The following is a 13,010-nucleotide window of genomic DNA, read 5'->3' as shown; positions in this document are numbered from 1 at the left end:
ATTAGTACTGAGTTTGAATTAGGTCACTTGTATTAGATTAAAAGAGCAGAAGTTTCCTATAATTTTATTTGACCTGAACTTCTTTGTGCATCCTCACGACTCATTATATTTTTATAATCTGTGCTTGTTTCTTTCCTTTCATTTCTTCATGTCTAGTTTTTGAATTTTTAGCGATTATTTGCAATAGGTGTGTTTTTTTTGTTTTGTTTTTTTACTTTTATAGATGACATTTGTCTTAATCTTTCCTTATCTCTCCTGCACAATCAATGTTTCTTTTCTTTTTTGCTGTGCAAATGAAATAAACAACACACAGGAGCAAAAATGTTTTCCTTCAGAAAGTTTCTTTCTTTTCTTTTGACCCATGAATGTCAGATAAGGGTAAATCAGAGAGATCAGAAGCAATGCCCTGATGCACATGCTGCTGCTTGCTGTGTGTATTAGTCCCCCCCTGGTTGTACATCCCCAGGCCAACAGCAGTGACAGTGAGGAGCTGCAGCAACACATAAAGAGCTCGTCAGTTCTTATTGAGAGAGAAATAAAACATCGACTTTAGTCTTTTTTAACTCCAATGACGATCAACCAACGCTATGATGTAAAAGTTATAAGACCATTGATCGTTTTTATGATCAATGACTGATTTTCTCATGTAGATAAGAAGCTGCAGTATTTTAAAAGCCCCAATTTTGTGCATAAACATCGATTCTCACATTATGTAGTGTGGGCGAACACATTATTATTGGCTGCACGACGGATTATATGGTGATGGGAGGAATTGGGAAAGATCAGTTCCACTTGTTCGTCTTGTGAAATAGTTGACTAACAAGCAAACAACTTTGCTCGAAGGGCACTGTCAACACAATTTGAATTCTCTGTTCCCTCTTTCTTTTCCTCGACATTCGCAAATCCTCTTATTATCAGTGTGACACAAAAGTGTGGCCAAAGCACATTTACTGTGGTATGAATACGCTTTCTCTCTCTCCCCCTCTCTACATACAGTACTCTATTCTATTCAGAAATATTGATTGCAGTTTTGTCGGGGCTGCACCTCCCTAGTTCACCGTGTCAATGCCATCTGCAGTCATCACTTGAGAAATTAATTTATTCACATTCACAGTCACTCAATGACATTTTTTTTTTCATTGCATAAAATTAATAACAAAGTGAAACTATTTACTCTACGCGCCTTTTAAATGACACCATCATCCTTGTGGAAAGTTACAGCTTGGATGCCGATATGTTTAGAGCTCATTGGTTTTCCTCTGACAGCACATATACAGTATGGACAAAACAAAACATGTTAAGTGAAATGAAATCACCTTACCAAGAGGATAAGCTGGAAAGTATCACAAGACACCTTAAAAAAAATTAACATTGATATGATAATAATAATGATGATATTGGAAGCAACAACAAAAGAGGCCGAGACAACACGACGAACTGACAGTTACAAATCACTGAATCCACAAGAGGCAAAGTCCAAACAGAATAACAACAGAATGCTGCAAAAGAAGAAGAAGAAAAAAAAACAGACATATCATGTCCCTGTGGAGATATGGTGCCGAGATCAAAAATCCATTTCACTTCTGCCTGCAGCTGCATCTAGTTTCCACCCTTAGTAGGAGGTTTTATCAACTGTATGGTCCAGAATCTTAATTCTGTGACCCGCTGTCCATACTGTAGGACATGTTTTACAGTGAGGGAGACGACACAGTCTTTCCTTTTTATTTATACTGCTCTTATGATCAGAGTCCACTGAGTTTTACACTGTGTTTTACTCATATATATATATATATATATAAACTGCAGTTTGGGACAAGGGCGTTGAACAGCATAAACAAGCCCTCAGGGGGGGAAGGAGGAGGTGCTGGAAGTGATGGAAGATGGGACTTAAGAAAACTCCTTGAGTTTATGGGACAGAGCACGGAGAGCGTCCACATGAGGGAGGAAGAACAGTGCAGGGGCATTAATGTCAAATTAGTGTGAGGGGGAAACAAACTGCAGGAGATGACAGAGAACTCCTCTACAGCACAGACAAGAAGCTGCTTCTATAGCTCTGTGTGATGAAGGACTCACTTACCAGTCTCAAATAGGCACCGGTTTCCTGTACTGGGCCGGGTCCAGCTACAGGTTTGAGCGAATTTGAGCTGATCTCAATTAGAATCCGTGTCTATTTCTATTTTCTGCAAGTTCTTGTAAATGTACAAAACCTCTTAAACCCACGATCGCCTGTTCGAGCAGTTTCTAAGCTGCTTAATTCATGCTAGAGTTCTCAACGGGCCTGAGAATTAAGACCTGACCCGATCTGACCCGCTGCGGCCAAACTCACGAGCATGTTCTCGTCTGAAACTCAGCCAAAAAAAAGGAACATATCTATGCAGTCTATAGCCGGAGCACACATTTATTTAGAAGAAGTTTAATCGATGCCGATTAAACTTATAAATGAATGCTGCTGTGGATCCTTCTATTCTTACTCTTTTAAACAGTAAGAACGATTTGAGGTGATTTTCCATGTTTGCTGAGCATAAGATTTGTTCAAAATTAAATAAAAGCCCGTATAGATGCCTGTCTCAAATATACGCTGGGTCAGTTCAAGTAAATAAAAGCCTGGGCTCCCATTTGAGAATTTACGTTAGATTCATCCGTCAACACTTGGCTTCTCCACCTCCTCCGTAAAAAAGCATGGCTGCCTGCCTGTCACATGTTAGGAGTTTGACGCCGGAGGCAGAGCACCAAGGTTTTAAACATCATACTGTATAAATAATAAGTCTCATATCTTCACCTGACTGCAGCATCTTTGATCTCATCTGCTCCATGTTAGCTTTTGTTTCATAGACAACAGGCACCTTTAAAAAAAAAAAAAAAAAAAAAAAGCTTCAATATTTTTTTGAAACTGGTGACCTTTCTGCCACCTCTGTCTCTCTCTCTACGCCTGTTGGTGCATATTCAACATGGATGCACATGGGCTTATGTTATCAGTGTAATAGGCCTACAACAGGATCCCTGTTTACGACATGATATCAACACATGCTGAACACCCTAAGTGCCCCTAAGGCAGTGTGTGAGGCTACCCACTGAGCAAGCAACGTCCATGGACGTCCAATACAGGTTGAAATCACGTCGGCCCGTCCAGGCCATGATCTGGACGTTTATATGACAGCCAGAATTAGTTGATATATGACATTGAGACTATACGTCCCATCTGGCCCGGTTCTGAACGTCTATACACAACCAAAATGAGTCGCAAATAGACATCCTGCTAGGCCTTGATCTGGACGTCAATATGACAGCCAGAATTAGTTGATATATGACATTGAGACTATACGTCCAGCCTGGCCCGGTTCTGGATGTCTATAGACAACCAAAATGAGTCGCAAATAGACGTTCTGCTAGGCCTTGATCTGAACGTCAACATGACAGCCAGAATTAGTTGATATATGACACTGAGACTATATGTCAAGTCTGGCCCTGTTGGGGACGTCTATAGACAACCAAAATGAGTTGCAAATAGACGTTCTGCTAGGCCTTGATCTGAACGTCAATACGACATCCAGAATGAGTTGATATATGACATTGAGACTATACGTCCAGCCTGGCCCGGTTCTGGACGTCTATAGACAACCAAAATTAGTTGCAAATAGACGTTCTGATAGGCCTTGATCTGAACGTTAACATGACAGCCAGAATTAGTTGATATATGACATTGAGACAATACGTCCAGCCTGGCCCGGTTCTGGATGTCTATAGACAACCGAAATGAGTTGCAAATAGACGTTCTGCTAGGCCTTGATCTGAACGTCTATGACAGCCAGAATTAGTTGATATATGACATGGAGAATATATGTCCAGCCTGGCCCGGCTCTGGACGTCTAAGCAAAATGAGTTACAAATAGATATTCTTCTAGGCCTTGATCTGGACGTCAATATGACAGCCAGAATTAGTTGATATATGACATTGAGACTATACGTCCAGCCTGACCCGGTCCTGGACGTCAATAGACAACCAAAAGGAGTTACAAATGATGTTCTGCTAAAAGATTATTTATAATTACTTGTATAACTCTAATGTTTATGAAGTAAATTTAGTGTTTTTGAAAGTGTGCAAAGGCCAATGAAATTACAGGAATGTCCTGTAAGGATTATGGTGGATTTCATTTATTTGAAAGGGAGAAAAACCAGCACTCTGAATATAAGATCCTTTGGTGATCTTTAATGTAGGACAGGCAGGTAGACGTTTCGACCGTAGTCTTTTTCAATGTGAAAAAAAATGTGATTTCATTTATTTCCCATTTTGTAAATGAAACATTACTATCTTTCTCTGTTTTATTCAAGCACATGAAAGTATATCTGTATAAATGTGGAGCTTATACCAAGGTAATCTCTGTTTACAGTTCATGGTTTTTGTGCACTTTAATATTTAAATTTTTCTAATTCTGGATGTAAATATAGGAAACTTTTTTTGCATTGCTGCCAATTCACCGACAGAGTTGCCTTGGGTGCTAGCCCCAGGGCAGCTTGTATATCAGTAAAACGAATATACTGTATGGACAAGGGTCCTCAATTCAATAAAAGTGCATGGCAGATCCCTGGTAGAACATGGAAGCAAGAATCAGGTTTGAAGCTTGACCCAGCTGTGGCTGATGTTGTCTTCATTTCTACATGTGTGAACCAGTGTGAGCCCAGAACTTCATAATACATCATTCAAAATATTCAATCAAAAAACATGCAGTGCCGCATCTTTGTCTCTTGTCTCTACCTCTGGTGCTCTTCATTGTCAGAAACACTTAATTCAAAATGTATTCAATAAATTAATGAAAAATACAATGTTTCACTTATTTAATTTAATTCATGTATTTAAAAAGGACAATGTACATAACATCAGCTCTTTTCTCTTTTGATCATGAAGGAATCAATGAATGATATTAACTAAATGCACACATTTATTGGTTTTAAGCACATATAAAAAAACGTTTAAGTATTTTCCCCCCCTATTACTATGTAACCATAGTAAACAACACCCATTGGCTGTCTCAACCTGAGCATTTGACCGTGATTGGTTAGTTTGACTGTCATCACAGCGCGGCCAATGGGCGCGCCTTTCCGTCAAATTTGAAAATACGCGCTACTGCAGCTGGGAAATGGTAACCGCGACAATGCGCATCACCGTCATGTGGATTTTTTTATGCCATGGATAAACGGATAAAGGCATGGACAAACCGTCGGGCGGGACCTGGTCCAGACCAAGTGAATTTAAATTCTTCAAAAAAAGAACAGGTAAGATAATATTCCTCTGTTATTATTGTGACGTTTGTTTGTGTGCCATCGGTTTCAGTAGCTCCGTGTGTGAGTGTGTGCGTGCGTGTGTGTGTGTGTCTGTGTTTGTGTGTGCCTTTGTGTGTGTGTGTGTCTGCGGGCGGGGTAACGGACGTGGAACGCCGATTGTAATTGCGACCGTGGCAGTATTTTTTTCCTGCATCTTACTAAGGTGAGGACGATATTGCAACCAGTGCAGCTTCATTAACGTGTGTGTTGAGATGAAAAATTACCTGCCATTAGCACATGAGCTATACTAACAGTTTCACAATGTATTAAGTAGCGAATTTCAGTGTATGTTGCTACCAGGTCTGAAGTCTGCAGGTAAATGAATAGAGTCGGTGAATAACAGAAAAGTGACTGTCATATACTTGTACAGTTACAGAGGATGAGGAGAGGAGCAGCAGAACAGCAGATGTTTCCTGCACAACCTTCACTTCATCTGGACTGAGTTGTTTCCAGTCTGCTGCTCATGGTCCCCTCGGACTGGTAAGTAATTGTCTAACTAATACTAATAATAGGCTATTACTAAAGGGACAGTTCACCCAAAATTCAAATTTCACTCCATCTACTCACCCTCATGTCAAGAGCTGTGAGAATTTTCAGAGTCCTTCGTTCCTTCTCTGAGTTACAGGGGGGTCCGCAAAAAATGAAATAAGTCTATATTTTAAGCTTGTTTGTAGCGGAAGCTCCCAGTGTCTCAGTTCACTGCTCTTCCACTGACCGGCGGAAAAATTTCTCACGTGGGGGCTTCAATACAAGAGGGACATTACAGACGAGCAGTATGGAGGTATTTGGATGTTTTTTGGTGTGTCTCTTTGGACGAAAAAAGTTGGTTGACAACCATTATATGGACAAATACTGCTGCAATACAATACCCCCCCCCGGTAACTCAGAGAAGGAGCAGAGGACTCTGAAAATTCCCACAGCTCTTAGTCAACATGAGGGTGAGTAGATAATGAGGGAAATTTGAATTTTGGGCGAACTATCCCTATAATTCTAAACTGGAAACAACCTCTTTTTTCCTGGCCATTGAAGAAAACAACATTAACTGATATGAGATGGAGTAGCATTAAATTCTACTAGGCACAACCTTCATCTCTTTCCAGTCTGCTGAGATCAAGAACTGCGCGGCAAGATGGTGTGATGCTGTTTTGGGGACTTCAAAATATCAACAACTTCACTTTATGTCTTACTTCAGCCTGGTAGGTAGTGCTCTTCATTCACATAATTCCACCTGATACGAAGAGATGTCCTCATTGGTTTTGTGTTTAGGTTCACATGAGGTTTCTAAATTTCCCTGTAGGGACCAATAAAATATCTATATCTGTTTATGTAAACACTGATGTGTGCAGGGTAGATCACCGTTCAAGAACCTCCCCACATGACAAATATCCCAAAGTACTAGATGTGAAATATGACTGAATATTCTTTATGTCCAACTGTATTTTACACAGCCAAGGACCCACAGCAGTGCTTCACCTGTGAGATCATCATGCTGGAGAACCACAAGAGAGCAAAAGATGATGGGGAGTTCAGCACACAAACAGGTAGGAAAACAGACCAAGATCTACACCAAATGCAGTTTTGTTTCTAAATTTTTTCATACAGTAAAACCTATTTCAGATTAATTCAGTTTTATTTGTATAGCACCTCCCCCTACATAAGTAATGAACAAACTAGGAATTAAACACAAACACAGATACACACACATTGAGATGAAACAGCTAACGCTTTCAATACAGTTACAGATTACCGTATTACTGTTTAAATTTTAATCATCACATCTCTGATGAATGTGTGTTATGTTCAAGTCAAAACTAGATGGAAGGCGACAGCCCTGCTCTATAGAATTTTCCTTCCAACACTTTTTTACACCCAAGATAGTGACTATGGCCCCCCCTCATTTATCAAACTTGTGTAGGATCTGATGAAGAACAGTCAGCATATACCAGGTGTCAGGGGTTCAACTCCTCTCACTGGAGGAAATTTCTCTGGCGTCTCTGTTCTATTCTGATTTGTACTGTTCTGACAATAATAGTCATTGATGAGCATCTATCTGCCAGACCACGCATTGTTTGTAATTCACCTCAGTTGCTCAAAATAAGTGGAATTCAATTTCCAACAAGTGCAGTGTAGCTGTTGTGCCCCGTCCACTAACATTTAAGAAAATAGAGAGGTCCTGAGTTTGGTTTTAAAAGAACACAGTAATGGAGAAAGTCATAAAATTAGTAGGTAAACTGTTTTAGGTGGATAAATATTAAAAGCCATCTTTACTTGCAGAGTTGGAGATTTCCAACTGGCAGTCTGCTGGGGTTTTAAACTGTCTTTGATGTACTGTGTAGCCAGACCAGGAGCTGCTTTGTTGACCAAGAGTAGGTTTTTTGAATTGAAAACGACATGTAGCATGTTGATGTTACTGGTATTGAGTCTGGACTCCAGGTATTCACAGATCTGGGGTCTGTTTCACAAAGCAGGTTTAGTGAAAACTCTTGAGTCTGTTAACCCTGAAATGAGGCAAACTCTGGGTTTTCCGTTTCAGAAAGGGAGGTAACTCAAACCAGGTAAGGAGGAGTAACTCCAGCCCGTTTCACAAAGAGAGGTAACTGAAACTCAGAGTCAGTTACTATGGCAACCTCCAACGCACACGTGAACCTAACCTGGTTGGGAGCAGGTTTTCTCCAACTAACCCTGAGTTTCTCCTTTTTATCTGAAGCTGCAGACTGAAAGCAGCGGCTGACAGGACGTGATGTTTTATTCTCCATGAGGATTTGTTTGATCGTTCCGGTTGTTCTGCACCCTCAGTTTATCTGAACAACCCTCACATGACACCACACAGACACTTCTCTCTCTCTTAATTTTTTTTTTGTAGTGTGTGTGTTCACTCCACTGTGAGAAGTGGGAGGGGTGAGGCTTTTTTTTGCTGGTTACCATGGTGAATCCTGTTATCTTTGTTCCATTGATGAGGGCTTTTCATCTCCCCGTAACTCAGGGTCAAGTTACTCAGAGTTGAATGAACTAACTGTTATCACCTGTTCTGAAACACAAAACTCTGAATTCTGAGTTTAGGATTAGACTCAGAGTTTGTTGAACCTGCTTTGTGAAATGCACCCCTGCTGTCTTTGTTTTTCCTTGTTCATATGAATTAAGTTTTCTGCCATCTAGTGGTTACTTTTTTCCACGCGAGTGTATGCGTTCTATCTTTCATCAGGTGTAAAGCACAACTTAAATAGCCTATCTTTGCTAGTTTGAGACTGGTGCAGTGTGGCACAACTTAGGTTGGACATTAGAATGCAGCAAAGGATGCCAGAGCATTATTTGTACGCATAATTTTAATATAAAAAACTAATTTTTTTTTCTCCCCTCTTCTCTTCCCTACATGCACCAAGGAGCCAGCTGAATACTAGCAATTGGAAGGTGGACGTCTCTTCATCTGCTTCATCTGCTGCATGACTTCTGGTATAGAATCATTGACCTCTGTGATGTTTTAATTTTACTCGTTATTACATTGCATTGTGTAATTGTTTTGAACAACTGTTTGTGAACAGTAGTTTGTTGTAAATTTAAAGCTGAATACATTACACAGGCAATGATGTTGTGTATTTTAATTAAAGCAGATATCAGTGGAATGTTTTTGTTAATATAAGTCCTAAATAGTCCTATTTTCCGTCAGCAATCACTTACATGAAGTATTTCAGCCTAAACACGAGTCTCTCCGTCACTCTGCTCTGCTGTAACCCGAGGAGAAAATTTTCCTTGTGGGATACAAGTGTTATCCAATGAGGAGAGAGAACGGCATGAAGGGCTGTGTGTGCAGCCAAGGGATGCGCGTGAATGTGGTGACGTAGCACGAGGACCAATTGATGCCTGACAAGGGCGGGGGCTGCTAACTCATGGTGCGTTCAAAGAAACTCGTACTTTGTGTTTTTCCTTCCTGTGAAGTCATACCAGTTCGATCTGGTACGAGTTCACGGGTCGGAAGTTACGAGTGGCCGTTATAGGGAACTTTCACAGACAACAGGACGGTAAAAACACGAGCTACGGGTTACCTGGAACGCTACCAAGTCGTAGTTGTGACTTGAAGCTGTAACTTACGGTTTCAAAAGCCTGCCTTGAACGCAGCATTAGCCGAAACGGCCGTGAAGCTGATATCTGCTTTAAGTTGAGCTGAAAGTCTTATTGACCTATCAAATGCATTTATATTCCTCCATTATATTATATTTATATTTTTGAGAAATGTAACAGTTTGATCTGAATCATTAAATAGTGCAGTAAGTATGTTTTATTGTAGTCATGTATTTGCATTTGAAATCTTTAAAGTAGCAGTTTTTCCTCCTGAAATAATGTCTTCTGGATGTTTAATAATTATGTCTTGAAAACGTTTTCTTTTTGTCGATGTTTGTGTGTCGATGTGTTTGATTTGTTTATAATTTCCTCCTGTGTTGTACACAAAAGGAGATGCCTTTGTTGCGTTTTTTGCTTTATATTTTATTATTATTTTATAATAATAAAAATAATTTAAAAAAAATAAAGCGTATTTTAATGACGTCCATATAACATCCAAGATAACACATCTACACAACGTCTAGAAAAGACATAATAAAAACGTTCATTCTGGCTCCTTAAATGACGTCTTCTGGAAGTTTGATAATTACCCACTGAGCATTAGACGTCTATTAGACGTCTAGTCTAAGTTTAGACCAACATTCGCCCGTCTATAATCGGTCTATATTTTAGCCCAAATCTAGACGATAGAATTTAATCCATTAATCATTAAATATTAAATAAAAAAACAACTGTAAGTTGTATAAATGATGGCCAAATGTTGGATTAATACATTTTTAACAGTCATTTATCAATGTACAGTGTAGTTTAGATTTAGACTCGATTTAGACGTCTAAATCAGGACCTCATATCAACGTCTATTTATAGACCAAATCTAGATGATTGCACTAAATGATGAATACTGTCCAAAAAGTAACTGTAAATTGTATTAATGATGACCAAATGTTGGATTAAAACATTTATAACAGTCATTGATCAAAGTGCAGTGTAGTTTAGATTTAGACTCGATTTAGACGTCTAAATCAAGACCTCATTTAAACGTCTATTTTTAGACCAAATCTAGACAATTGAATTGTATAATGAATACTGACCAAAGAAAACAACTGTAAATTGTATAAATGATGGCCAAATGCTGGATTAAAACATTTTTAACAGTCATTGATCAATGTACAGTGTAGTTTAGATTTAGACTCGATTTAGACGTCTAAATCAAGACCTCATATCAACGTCTATTTTTAGACCAAATCTAGACGATTGCATTAAATGATGAATACCGTCCAAAAAGTAACTGTAACTTGTATAAATGATGGCCAAATGTTGGATTAAAACATTTACAGCAGTCATTGATCAATGTACAGTGTAGTTTAGATTTAGACTCGATTTAGACGTCTAAATCAAGACCTCATATCAACGTCTATTTTTAGACCAAATCTAGACGATTGAATTAAATACATTAAATAATTAATACTGACCAAAGAAATAACTGTAAGTTGCACAATGGTGTACAGATATTGTACTAAAATCATCTGAATGACCATTGATCAATATACAGTGAAGTTTAGATTTAGCCTTGATTTAGACGTTTAATCAGCATCTAGATTTAGACCAGGTTTAAACTATTAAGTTACCTTTATTTTTTTTTATGTTGTTTATGTTATGTTTACATCTTATGCTTTCTTTTTTAAGCATAAGATTATGCCAACCATGTTTAGAAATATTTAGATATCACTATTAACCTATAGCCTATAGATATAGGCAGTTTGCAATTAAGTTTATTGAGCATTAATGCAAATAATTCCTTTGAAAAAATAATTATTGGTGAACAGTAAAATAAAATGGCAATTTGCACTATAGGCGATCAGGACAGTAGGATATGGATATGGAGATACTGTCAGCAGATCCCTCTATGATCCCTCCCCTCCCCACTAGGAGGCAGCAACACGCTGGAAGTTGTCTTGTGGACCGGAAATCAGTTTCGGGAAGTTCAAAAACGACTTCTGGCCGTCTATGCTTCTAGCACTACACCACATCCATGCACGACACCGGTCGAGAGCGGAGAAGAGTGTGCGAAAAGAAGAAGAGCTTCATATAGGTGAGTGGTCAAGGTTACGTTATTGAAATGCTGCTTTTTCCTGCAATGTTTGTTCATTTAATTGTCATCAATCCGTTTGCAAAATGCCGACGATATGCTTGATATGCTAGCTATGGCTTGCCTGCCCTGCTAGCTCGCTAGCTATGGCTTACCTGCTAGTACAAGCATCATTGCAAAAACGATTTGTTTGTTTGTGAAATATGGCATGCTCAGCCAAAAGTAAGGTTTAAATGAGACGTTACACAGTAGCACATACAATAGCAGATTTTCTTGAGTCATATGATGCATAATACTTACTACCTGAAAATATAAGCCCAAAATTGATTAAAATATAGCTAGCAGCACTATTTCCAGTGTCTATTTGATTTCATAAACTCCCAGTTACAGACTTGTAAGGGTCACATTTTCCTTACCTAAAGGAACAGAGTCCCTGAATTCAACTTTGAAAAGCGTTTCCTTAAGTAATTCCATGTTTTTCACAATGTTGATAATTTGTAATATCATACAGATTGCAAAACTGTCTCATATTGGAGGAAAGGATTTGAAGACCTGCACGAACAAAATCATGGACAGGTATGATTACACATAGAAGTTTAATATCTGTAGAACAGACAACATAATAGTGGGTGGTTACAAGTTACAAGTTATATAAGTTTACTGTTAACAATTGTCTTCGTTTTTTATCTGTTGCAGACTCTTCATGAACAGCATCATGACACAATTTAATATGTTGGAGGTGGGAAGCAAAAGAAGAGGGCCTTCACACAAACTGCCTTCTACTCTGTGGTCACAGGTAAATAGAAAACTGTCTGCTAGTTATTTGGAAATTGCTTCATGTTAAACATGTGTGACTGACATGACATTTAACAAACAACAATTTGTCTGGACTGTACTAGGTAATCTCTGTAATACTGACAATTATGAAACTTAATTGGTGTTGTTTCATGAAAGGGAACCATAATACAGTTATAGTCAGGCTTTATTTATTAATTTATTAATCTTCACAGACTTACTGCGCAGTGCAAGTTTTGTCCAGCGCAGTGCAGCACGCGCTTGGTTTGCAGTTTGGTAGACAGAGGTTTGCAGAGATGGGTGTGGCGGCGCAGCAGGGGGAGGAGTCACATTCAGCTTGGCGCAGTGACAGTTTCGTGCCAAAGAGCAACGCCGACGGTGCGCTGAATGCTTGCCAACTAAAACCAGGTCTACTCTCAGCGCAAGGCAGTGCAGTGGTAGTTTGGCTGACAGGCGCAGAGTGCACACGTCACCAAGACCTCACAGGCAGGTTTCCACAGATTCAGGCACATTTTAATGCAATTGCAATTGTCACTATTCAATGCAATCATCTTAATCAGCACATACATCTATATCTATATAGATTGTCCCGTCACATCTGATGTCAGATCAAAGGCGGTTGGCATGTGTAATGGAACTCAACCTGCCTGATTTAACACAGATTAAAACGTGATGCAAAATAACAAGTTAACATCTCTCTCAGCCAACCACAAACAGCATCAGAGAGTGAATATATATTCGGCATTGCACA

General features: G+C 39.0%; 1 long non-coding RNA gene across 1 annotated transcript; it reads left to right on the top strand.

The window, feature by feature from the left end:
* The first annotated feature begins 5,425 nt into the window (after positions 1 to 5,425).
* Positions 5,426 to 7,054, top strand: LOC311005626. Its single transcript, XR_014596358.1, has 3 exons — positions 5,426 to 5,799; positions 6,420 to 6,515; positions 6,768 to 7,054. It is a non-coding gene; the product is annotated as an uncharacterized lncRNA (long non-coding RNA).
* The last annotated feature ends 5,956 nt before the right edge of the window (positions 7,055 to 13,010 follow it).

The sequence above is a fragment of the Trachurus trachurus genome, assembly GCF_905171665.1.
Source record: "Trachurus trachurus genome assembly, chromosome: 3".
Classification (NCBI taxonomy): domain Eukaryota; kingdom Metazoa; phylum Chordata; class Actinopteri; order Carangiformes; family Carangidae; genus Trachurus; species Trachurus trachurus.
Note: the sequence above shows the minus strand (reverse complement) of the source record. Positions and strands in the feature narration are given on the sequence as shown.